At 37.2% G+C, this 10,472-nt stretch overlaps 1 protein-coding gene across 1 annotated transcript in view; it reads right to left on the reverse strand.

Annotated features, from left to right (window-relative positions):
* The window catches only part of Hr4 (nuclear hormone receptor 4), a 112,288-nt gene extending 110,321 nt beyond the window's left edge, over nucleotides 1–1,967 (reverse strand). Inside the window, exon 1 of the mRNA XM_028321885.1 lies at nucleotides 1,862–1,967. The gene's annotated coding sequence lies outside the window, so the exon portion shown is untranslated. The remainder of the gene's footprint in view (nucleotides 1–1,861) is intronic.
* Nucleotides 1,968–10,472: the final 8,505 nt, after the last annotated feature.

The raw sequence follows: 10,472 nt of genomic DNA on the forward strand, positions 1-10,472 counted from the left end.
CACAGTTCGTCGAAGTGAGATGATTTTGGGCTTTGTTGATACATATGGGAAATTAGCGAATGCAATCAATGACAGGCATTTTTAATAAAGTTATTAATTAAGAAACTTTTATATGATACAGCTTTTCTAATACATATATCTTTATCTATGTATGAGTATAATAAAACGTATTGATATACTGCATAGAGAGGAAGGAGTTATGATGCTGTACATTTTTGTACAACGCTCTTATAAGGAAAATTAGAGCAGAATGTATAAATATAATAACGTACGAGTAGGTAAATAAATGCCTGTGTTCATCAATTAGCCTTCTAACCTTACATTTTATTTGTATTGTGCAATTTTAATTCAATAAAATATTATCTTTCTGTGTAATTTAACATACATGAATGCGAATATGGTTTTGTTGAACCACAATGTTTTGATAGTTGGTCAGACAATTGAGTTCAGAAAACGCGGCTTAAAGTTTGCTGGCATTTGCAGCATTGATGGGTACTTCTCTGGCTCTATATTCATAAAGTTAGTGGTACCCACACAGAACTACTTTATGACCGCGGTGCTACCGCTCGGAGGCGATATTGATTTCCTATTGTGTCTGCGTACGCAAATAATTATTGCAACTTAAAACCACACCTTACTAATATTTCATAATAGGTATGCGTACTTCAGGATTTCAGATATGACCACGCTAATGTACGAAAGAATATGTTCCTTTTGAATTGATTATTATACATTGACTAAATAACGTTTAATAGAGCCTAAATGAATTGCCTTAACTTAATGAGGTCCGTCACGCGTTAGTCACGTCTTTCGACTACCTTCGCCTCGATCATTTATAGAAATAACATGACATCATTGATAAAATATGTTTCTGGGAAGGTTTTTAAAAAAAAATGTTTTTAATCGTTGTTTGACGCTCTCAGAACGGAGGCGCTAACCTTATGTGTATAATTTATTTAAACAAAGTCCGGGCATCGACCTTCAGCTATGACTGTGACAATCTATCTATGACACTGGCTGTGATACCGTCATTACGATATGCAACTATGTAATGTACAAAGGAATCCATACTTTACAAGTACCTACAAACATTGAAAGAAGGCTCATTGTTCTCTGAAAATGATTGTATGGGGAGATTCACCGGTTCGGTTAGTAGACTATACTAGCTGTTAATATAAGCAGATGTCATACACGTTTAATTATAGATAAAACTACGTATTTGCGAGGGGAAGCGTATGCTTACAGCAAATAACTCGCAAAACATGTGCGATAACATCTATCAATAAAATATTGTATCTGTGCACCATAAACTAACTCTACAATATCGTAAATTAATCATAGAGGATATATTAGTAAAAGTTAAGTAAGTTATGTTATACCTCAACTGTAGGGTAGTTTGAGATAAACTCTACCACGCAGGCTCAGTGCAGATTGGTAGAGGGGCGGATGTAGAGTATTTGGCTGATTTTATTTTAAGGTGAGGTAATTCACCTTAAGGTCTTTAACTAGGCTCATAGAGCATTAATATGTATATGGATTAAAATTTTGACATCCCTTAAAATCTAGAGATGCTACTAAATATGGGCGGAATGATCATTCATCCATTCACGCCCGCACGTGCTTAAATTTGATAATAATGAACCCCAAAAGCTGCTAGCAACAACAAACGCACATCTCAATGAATTACGAGCATGTTAATAGTCTTTTATTAGCTTAGATGTAAAAAACGTGATACAATTCGCTTGCAGCTGGTATCATTTGCTATTGTTAACAAATCTTCCGATGCGTCGCATCGCAACATGTATAAAAACGACATTAACAATAAACAAAACACGATCTACTATTGTATTCATCTAAGTACCTGAGCTTAGCAAAAATCCGCGTCCGGAGAAACTGCATCAATGGAGCACTGATCGTTACCGAAGCACAGATTACTCGCACACGCTCGCGGCGAGCATGGAGGTACACGTTCACGCTACACACAACAAATAAGTACACACAATTATTCGGAGTTCACTCGCGGACGCCCGCGGGGGCAACGACCGTCCTTAGCACAGCTGCGCGGAGCTGACAGACGTATCGCGGTCCCGCTCTAGCGGACATCGCGGCCTGCCGCACTGTTTTCCATACTATTATTCAAATCAATTACCGTTTTGATCGACGTTGGTACTTCATTATGCGCCAGTCAGGAGATATTTTAGGCAGAAGTCCAAAGATTTATTTATTCAATCTCCACATTACTTTTTGGTAAAGTTTTTTTTTGCATTTTTTCATGAATTTTTTCCTCATGAATTTGCGGAATACGTTTCAGATCAATCATCTTCCGTTGACAGCTTTTATAAGCCGATAAAAGTTCTTATAAAAGAAATTTAGAAATCTAGGTTGCCCGGTCTCAATTCAGGCTCAATCAATAAATTCCCTGCCTCTCACACTACCAATTCAAAAATGGGACGTCTTGATAAATGAAACTAAAACAAATGACAGTCTGGCAAGTCCATGATAAAATTAGTATGAGACTTTACTCCTCCGGTTTCACTGCTAACAGCCGGGTGTCAATACTCAAAACAAAACGTCCAGCGCTCCTTGAGTTCCTAGAAATCGCCTAGATCGTTTCGCATTCGTTAGCGGCGCGATCCCTCACCCACCCTTCAGGAAACGCCAATGAAGTTACAGGATATGGGAACTAATGCAAACTAGAAGTGGAAGTACGGTTATCAGGTGTGGAAATCGAAAAGGTAGATAAACAAACAACAGGAGGTTTATGACCAGGGCCTGTTTAAATGGTAGAGACTGAAACTCCGATGCAAAAATTTCAAGGACAAGAGTAGAATATACACAGACGGTCAAATTGATATGATGATACTAAAATTAGTATCTACAGAATCGTTCTAAAAAGATTCCTATTGTGAAAAATCTAGGTAGGCAGATCGAATATTTCATAATGCTCCATAAATGTTATTTGAGAACGTGACTTTCCCAAAAATAAATAGTATTTGAATTTGTTTAGTGGTAAATGCTAAACAAAATGTACAACTTGAGCCAGAATGAGGTCAAGAGCATGCTCCGCCGGTGCATAAACTATAACTTGCAAATAACAAGCAATGAGCATAGAATAATTTACGAAGTGACTATATTGGGGGTGTTTCCATGGAAAACTCGTCCGAATTTACCCTGGCAATTCTCCCTGACCTGAAAAGGGGTAGGAAGCCCAGCCATATCCGGCTTTCCCCGTGCGCCTGGCGACCCAAAGTGTGAACGCACCTGGTCGCGTATGGCGATGACCTCCCGGCCGGCGCACCCGTGACGTCACCGTCTCGCGCGCGTCTGCCGTGTCATCGCACCTACGCAACAATCATCATGCCCATTCAGGGTCAATGGTATTTCTTCCGGGGTGGAATATGCATGGATACTGCGGGCAGTTCAGTAACGTTACGAGTATATCGTATTCGTTTCGTAGTACGAAATAGGGAAGATAAAGGTTGACTGGCGTTAATACCCCGCTAATGGAAGATCGTATGTAGAGTCATATGAATTATTTGGTATACATTTTCTGAATTCCTTTCTGTATCCCTGTTATCTTTTCAAACTAGAGAAATCAATATAGACGCTATATTTCTTCTGATGTGTGTACAATTCTGACATGACAGAATATTACATTCTTTAGTTAGGGGACTGTTAGTAACTAGGTATATTTCCCGGATAGAATAGCGTGCTCCATTCAGAATTGAATAAAATTCTATCCATATGAACTTTTACGAAATACGCAACCCAATAGAGAAACAAACCAAAATAGAGCCTTAAGATTCTCCTCGTGGTTTTCCCTCGTTTATCTTCTTTATCATTCACCCATTACGTGGCACTTCGAATGTAAGGCGAGCGCGGCAAAAGTGCATAAGCCGGGGCTGCGACACGCAATGCATTTCGAAGTAACGAGCTGCAGGCGCCGATCGGTGTTTACGGGAAGACCTTGATCCCGGCGATGGAGTAAATGAGCGCGATCAAGAACCGTTCAGGAATCGTAAATGAGCGAGCTTGAACAAGGATGGTTTTTTCTTTAGCGCTTTATTGCTTTTGTAATCGTCAATTTATATTTAATGTAGAGTCAACCAATTTTGTTTTAAAGAAGCTTATTTTTTTCTATTGTAGCATTGCATTTTGACTGACTTGGTTAATTGTACCTTGCGAAAATGTTAATGTTTAATATTGTGAAATTATTTGTTATTAAACCATGATCACTATGTTAATATCCTACTGACTGATTTATGGCAATCAATTAAAAGCAATGAAGTATGCAAAAATAAATATATTTCGTATATTCGCAATAAAAGTACTATGTGACTGTTAAATCAATGTACGTACATACTTACTATGCGTTTTATTAAGCCTACTAAAGTAGTCTTCAAGATCAAGTGAAAACGTTACGTAGCGATTTCCTCTTGCAACATAATGCTGTAGCTAGTGATGTTACTCAGATCCGCACTATTAGTATTTATCGATAGCTTTGCATACTGTGTATGTTACACAGCCAAACTGCGTACCTACTTCAGCCCAGAAGTGCCCTTTTAAAATTTGTTTATATCGATCTTTGTAAATTAATTATGAGATGTTACATCTTTGCAAGCCAACTTTTAATAGACATGCCTTTATCTCAATCAATAACCATGCCTTTTTCGCCTATATGTGTGTGGAAATTTTAATTTTAGTACAGAAAATTGAAATGACCATCAAATTCTACTAAACATAAATAACTACACTCGACAGCAAATAAATCGCACCACCCGCGACGCGAACTTTAAAGATTTTCTTTTGACACAATAACGGTGCCCCAACAATATTGGTGTTATTTGAAAGCCCAATAAATATCCTTAAAGAAAAACACATTTAATTTCTTAATAAATGATTAACATATACCATAAATGTGACTTGAAAAAAGACCTCACTTTGGGCTCACCTCTGGGATCAATTAGACCAAATTTTATGGTTATAAAACCAAATAATGATCACACGTGTCCTTTTTAACAGATGGATAGCGATTAATCCCAACTTAACAGTTTTATAGTCATAAAAAGTGGCTATAGCGTAACTACCTATTTTTTGAAGAAGTGACTCTGGATCCTTGTAAAGACACATTTTTGGGGTAAAAACCTTTCCTTTAATCAAATGAAGTTTAAAACTAGGCTTTTAAATGGTGCCAATATTGGTGGGAAGCAGGGATGCATACGTTTGAAAATGCTTGTCGCGGGTGGTGCGATTTATTTGCTGTCGAGTGTATTAGGTATCGAGTTAGGTGAATCACATCGCTAGGTGCAGCGAGCATTCAAAGTGCAGTGGAGAAAGTGCAAGGCAAACGCGGAAGGCGCGCGCTCACGTTGTTAGTGCTTTGTTGAGCCAATACAACCGCTGTTTGTCTAGCAACATCGCTATGGCGGGAGAAACCATGTTTCTGTCTATGAATAATTGCGCTAGATAAAATGATAACCAATCTTTTATACTATAAAAATAGACCGTTAAAAGAGTATTATGCAAACGAAGAGCTTCTACGATAAATCATGAAAAAAGATGCTGAAGTGAGTGATACTTTTACAATTGCGTGTCTACATTACTGTTTAACCTAATAAAGCTATGATGAATTAATGTGGTGTGGTACCCATTTATTTTGAGTACTTAGGTGCTTACATTTAATTAATATACGCACAAATTTTGTACACTAACCGCATGGACACAGGCTATCGTGGTCACATCAGTTGCGGTGAGATAGGAAGCGGCAATTTGTAATATTCTGATTTAGTATCAAAAATCATCATTATAGTTACTATTCAAAAGTATAGCTGTATGATATTAAACAGCCTGTTGTCACGATAACAAGTAAGTAGGTCTCCAAAATACTAATTATTTGTAGTTTTTATGCTCTTTTTTTCTTTTTTTATGATCTCAAGAAAATCCAACTGGTCCTTTCCATTTTAATATGTTGGTACTTGGTACTCATTCAACATTTGATACAAACATTGATATTGTTTGTTTGTTAGAAAAACGTAACCACGCATGGCTAAGAAATGAAGACGTTATCACGTGTGCCATTGTATAATTTCATGTGATAAAAAGTTGTTTTATTTCTACGCCTGTCTGGGAAAGTCCCACCAACAATTAATTGTTCAGCGAATAAAACTGAAAACGGTTCAAACGAAACATATTCAAAACTACACATTAGTTCATCGAAAATTTAAGACTGTGATTGTCTAGTTTTGTTCATGCACATCCTTCTGTAAAATGGTAATTTTATAAACAAAGCTTTTGAAAGTTTTCAAATAAAGAAAAAGTACAGGTAATACAGAAAGTACACTGTTATGAAGCCCATGTCTACTAAAAAACAAATACGAAACAAGGAAACTGAGACCAAAAAGTCGTCTCTACATAATGCTATAATGAAAGTAAAATGATTGAAGATGACAGTGTTGTCGTCATAATGGTGCCAGATGCAAGACGGATGAAAGTAAAATTGATGACGATGAAGCATCAACAGTGCTGCACGACCATTGACCAGCACTCTCTCTTATAGTCTAATATGATACAACAGTTCATTGATAAAAATAGTCAAGCTAATTCTTCAATCAATCTAAGATGAAATAATTAACTTCCTGATATTATTGTCCCTACTCATAATTTCTTACCTAAAATAAAGGGTACGCACAAGAAACATTATAATGCACTTTTGAGTAAAAATAGTTTTAAAGTAAATGTTTCAAACAATGAACCTCTTAAACTTTTAGGAAACTTTGAGGCTAGAACAAAACATTTTTTTTTACTTTGCTGTGTTACATTAATCTGTGTTTTTCTAATAAATAAAATAAATGCAAAAACAATAGAAAAGTATTGGAACAACAATCGCTTACAATTTCATCGAGTTGGTAGATGCAAGTGAACAGCATTGATGAAAGTAAAATGTAATAAAATGACGTTTTATTAACACGGCTGTAAACTCGCCTATCTGTTATTGACCCCACAGTAGTAGAGTCACCAACGGGATCATCATTGATGAAAGTAAAAGCATTACAGGTCATTGACTAGCTTTTGTTTATGAAAAAATAATTAAGATAACTTTACGCCAGCTATTGTGGTCTCGGAAATCATCCAAAAGTGAATCAGTTAAAAAAGTTGGTTTCCTAAATTGACTTAACAGCTCTTTTAGTTATTACCATTGATTCAATAAAGATAAAGGTTTCTGGTTTATTAATATGTTGTTTGTTGCAAATGTAAAGTAAAATATGTTTGTGGTTCATACAAGAAATAGACAGTAGGTACCTTTACCATTCATCATTCTACGGATTGTTGCAAAGAGCAGCGTTCATCACGGGCCGTGCTGCGAACGCACCAAAGCGATTGGCGCGAAATGCAGTTACGTATAATATCAAACGCTTCCGCGTGTGAGCAGGAAGCTCCACACACTTTCCCTTTTGCCCGAGCGCAGCAGCCGACCACTATGCACCACTATAATCCGCCCAATCTAAAGCGTCTCTCGCGCTGAACCCGCAAAAACCAAACTCCAACTTCCCAACTTGGCAGGCCTATAATGCAGTTAACCAACAAACGAGGTTAAGTGTTCGCTGCCTCATGATGCGTGGCAGCTGCTAAGCATTTGAATTAAGGGTAATACCGTGAAGCTAAGGTTACGACCGGACACTAGAAAAGGATTCAACGACCGATAAATTGTAAAGAAATAACAATAAAATCGTTACCTAATGCCAACGTTCTAGCTTTCTAATCGAGATTATTGAATCTATTTTGCATAAAAGTTATTCATTGCTAGTTATAATTTTACCCCTTCCGTGTGGCGTGGAGACTTCATGAATTATTCATTATTGCAAAATAACCGGTTTTGATAAACAATGTATGAATGCCGCGTCGCAGCGGTACAAAGAGTGATCCCTGTAGGCAAATTCAAGTTTTTAAACGGGTTACCCATGTCTAAAGGATAGGTGAAATTCGCGACGTCTACCAGGCTGACATAATACGGCGGAGGCGCCTTCGGCTGACCTATATACCTTTTGCGGACATTGACCTCAAGGGGCTGCTGACTCGCGCGGCCGGTAGGGTATAATGAGCCTGAAAAAATTCTCACTTGGCAGTGGAATTTGAGAAATCGATGGATTATGGACGCAGCTCTGCAGTACCTATTCAGGATTCTGTAACTGAACTTTTGTCTGAGATGTTCATCGTGAACGAGATTTTTTTAGATTTGTGAAATCTCGTAGTTTAATAAAACCTAGACTATGATTAATGATTTTTGTCATTAGCAAAATAATAAAATAAATGCTGACGAATTATTATATCCTTCCAAAATTCTAGAGACTCAAAGGAGTTCAATATCCTTCAGCCTAGTCTTCCCTTTTGTAATAAATACCTACGTAAATATCGCGAACATTTAGCAACCCTTTCAAGCCTAGGTCACAGTACCCAAAACGTCACTCAACAATAGGGTGAGTGATGAGACCATACTAGGGCGGCGTGGCTGCGATCGAACAGTGCCGAGTTCACGTCCGGGCGGCGACCCCCGAATCGAGAGCGTCTAAGGCCCGGCGATTCCGGAATAGGTACAGCCGTTCTGGCAACCGCCACGAGGATTACCCTGGAGATAGGTTGAATTAAACGGGACTACAAACGGTCTTAGACCTCTAGACGATTAAACACGATTTAGGGCGATGTGAATGTTCAGTAAACTTTAATAGTTTGATCTAATTAAGAGCGTGTAGTGTCTCTTGTTATGTAGGTAGGTATAAAAATATTTTTTTGTTTAATGCTCTACAAGTAATTTAAGAAGAAATAAACTAGTATTTGATAATTTATTCAGGCCCCTGTCGATCCGTATTAGCCATGACGAGAGACGCCTGTAGCGGTTCATTGAGTCTGACAGCATCAGTGTTGTGATGATGAGATAAACTAAATTGAAAAAATATGTGCAAATATTAAACAACGTTTACTTTCGCAATATCTCTAAAGCTATAAAATTATTACTAGTTACATCACAAATTGGCCTGAAATTAATTATGGAAATATCGGGAAACTAATAAAACATGTTCAAAAGTAGGACGCTAAAACCGTAAAGTGTCGTTTACGTATGCGGTACAATAATACACGATAAGGAGTAGAAACAATGCTTGCGAAATCGAGGTCGACAGACCTTAGGGCTTACCCTAGGAAATAATTAACCTAGATAAGGTAAAAAATAAGATTGTTAGCATATCAAGAGAAGAGAAAAGCTGCTTAATAAAGAATTATTTTGGCGAAGGCAAAGTTTGATATTTTAATCAGACCTAAGGTAGTTTTAGTTCTCATTTTGGTAGAGTCGCTAACTTATTACAGTTTGTAAAATTCTAAACATGAATTTTGTCGATCCTTCAGGACCGACTTTGACAAATTACAAGTTGTCTACTGTTCCTAGATACGCAATAAACGAGTCATTTGACAAAACATTTACAAAATAAAATTGTGGGGATAAAACCATTTAGGTGTAAAAAAATATTTTTAAATAATCTAGGTATTCGGCATTTAGCCTATTTTCAATAGGAAGTACCTATATTAACTATGATTGACAGATAATCTTACAAGATCCAAGACAAGACAAGACAAGGTAAATAAACAGCTTTTTCAATAAATATTAAACGAGCAGCGAACCTACTACTGTGTGCCGGCTAATATGACAAGTGAATAAATTAACCATTTTATTCGAGTGCGAATAGTTGTAGGCGCGGGAGCATTGCTAATCTAACTGACCCATATTAGCGGCCGGTGAAAGACCTCGTAAACTACTACCAGTGCATTATTCCCGCAACAATAAGCCAGTGCATAGCACACGATTATGCGTCTTAACACCAAAGCTAATAAGTCAAAACTGACGTGCAACCGACATACATACATAACTACTAATGGCTTCGCGGAACAATTTTGTTTAAAACACATTTATAGCTTAACTAATTTCTAAAATTGAGAACATGCAGTACGGAACAGTTCGCTAATAAAATTTTAGAATAGGAATGCTCTACTTGTGATACCTAGCATCAAATTAACCCAATGATTAGTGTTTGTTTATTTTATAACTTATGTTATAAGTACACTAGCGGCCGCCCGCGACTTCGTACGCGTGGATCCCGTTTTACCCCCTTCCCGCTTTTCTGTTGAAATTTTTCCTGAATTTTCTTTGCTATAAACAACGGAGCCCGAGACCTTTCCAACGAATGCAAAACCGTGGAAATCGGTTCGTGCGTTCTGGAGTTATAGCGTCAGGGAGGAATACCCGACTTATTTTTATATAGTAGATATTTGACATTTTAAACGATTATTTCACTGTGATACATGTATACTTATTAAACGACACTTAACATGACTATGACTGTATACAAAATTAAGAAAAAATACCTTATTTACCTGCCTGTCTTTAAGAACACTGAACTGATTTTTTTAATTACAATCAAATTCAG

Source organism: Ostrinia furnacalis, unplaced genomic scaffold, assembly GCF_004193835.3.
Source record: "Ostrinia furnacalis isolate ACB-3 unplaced genomic scaffold, ASM419383v2 OfSCF7584, whole genome shotgun sequence".
NCBI classification, from domain to species: Eukaryota; Metazoa; Arthropoda; class Insecta; order Lepidoptera; family Crambidae; genus Ostrinia; species Ostrinia furnacalis.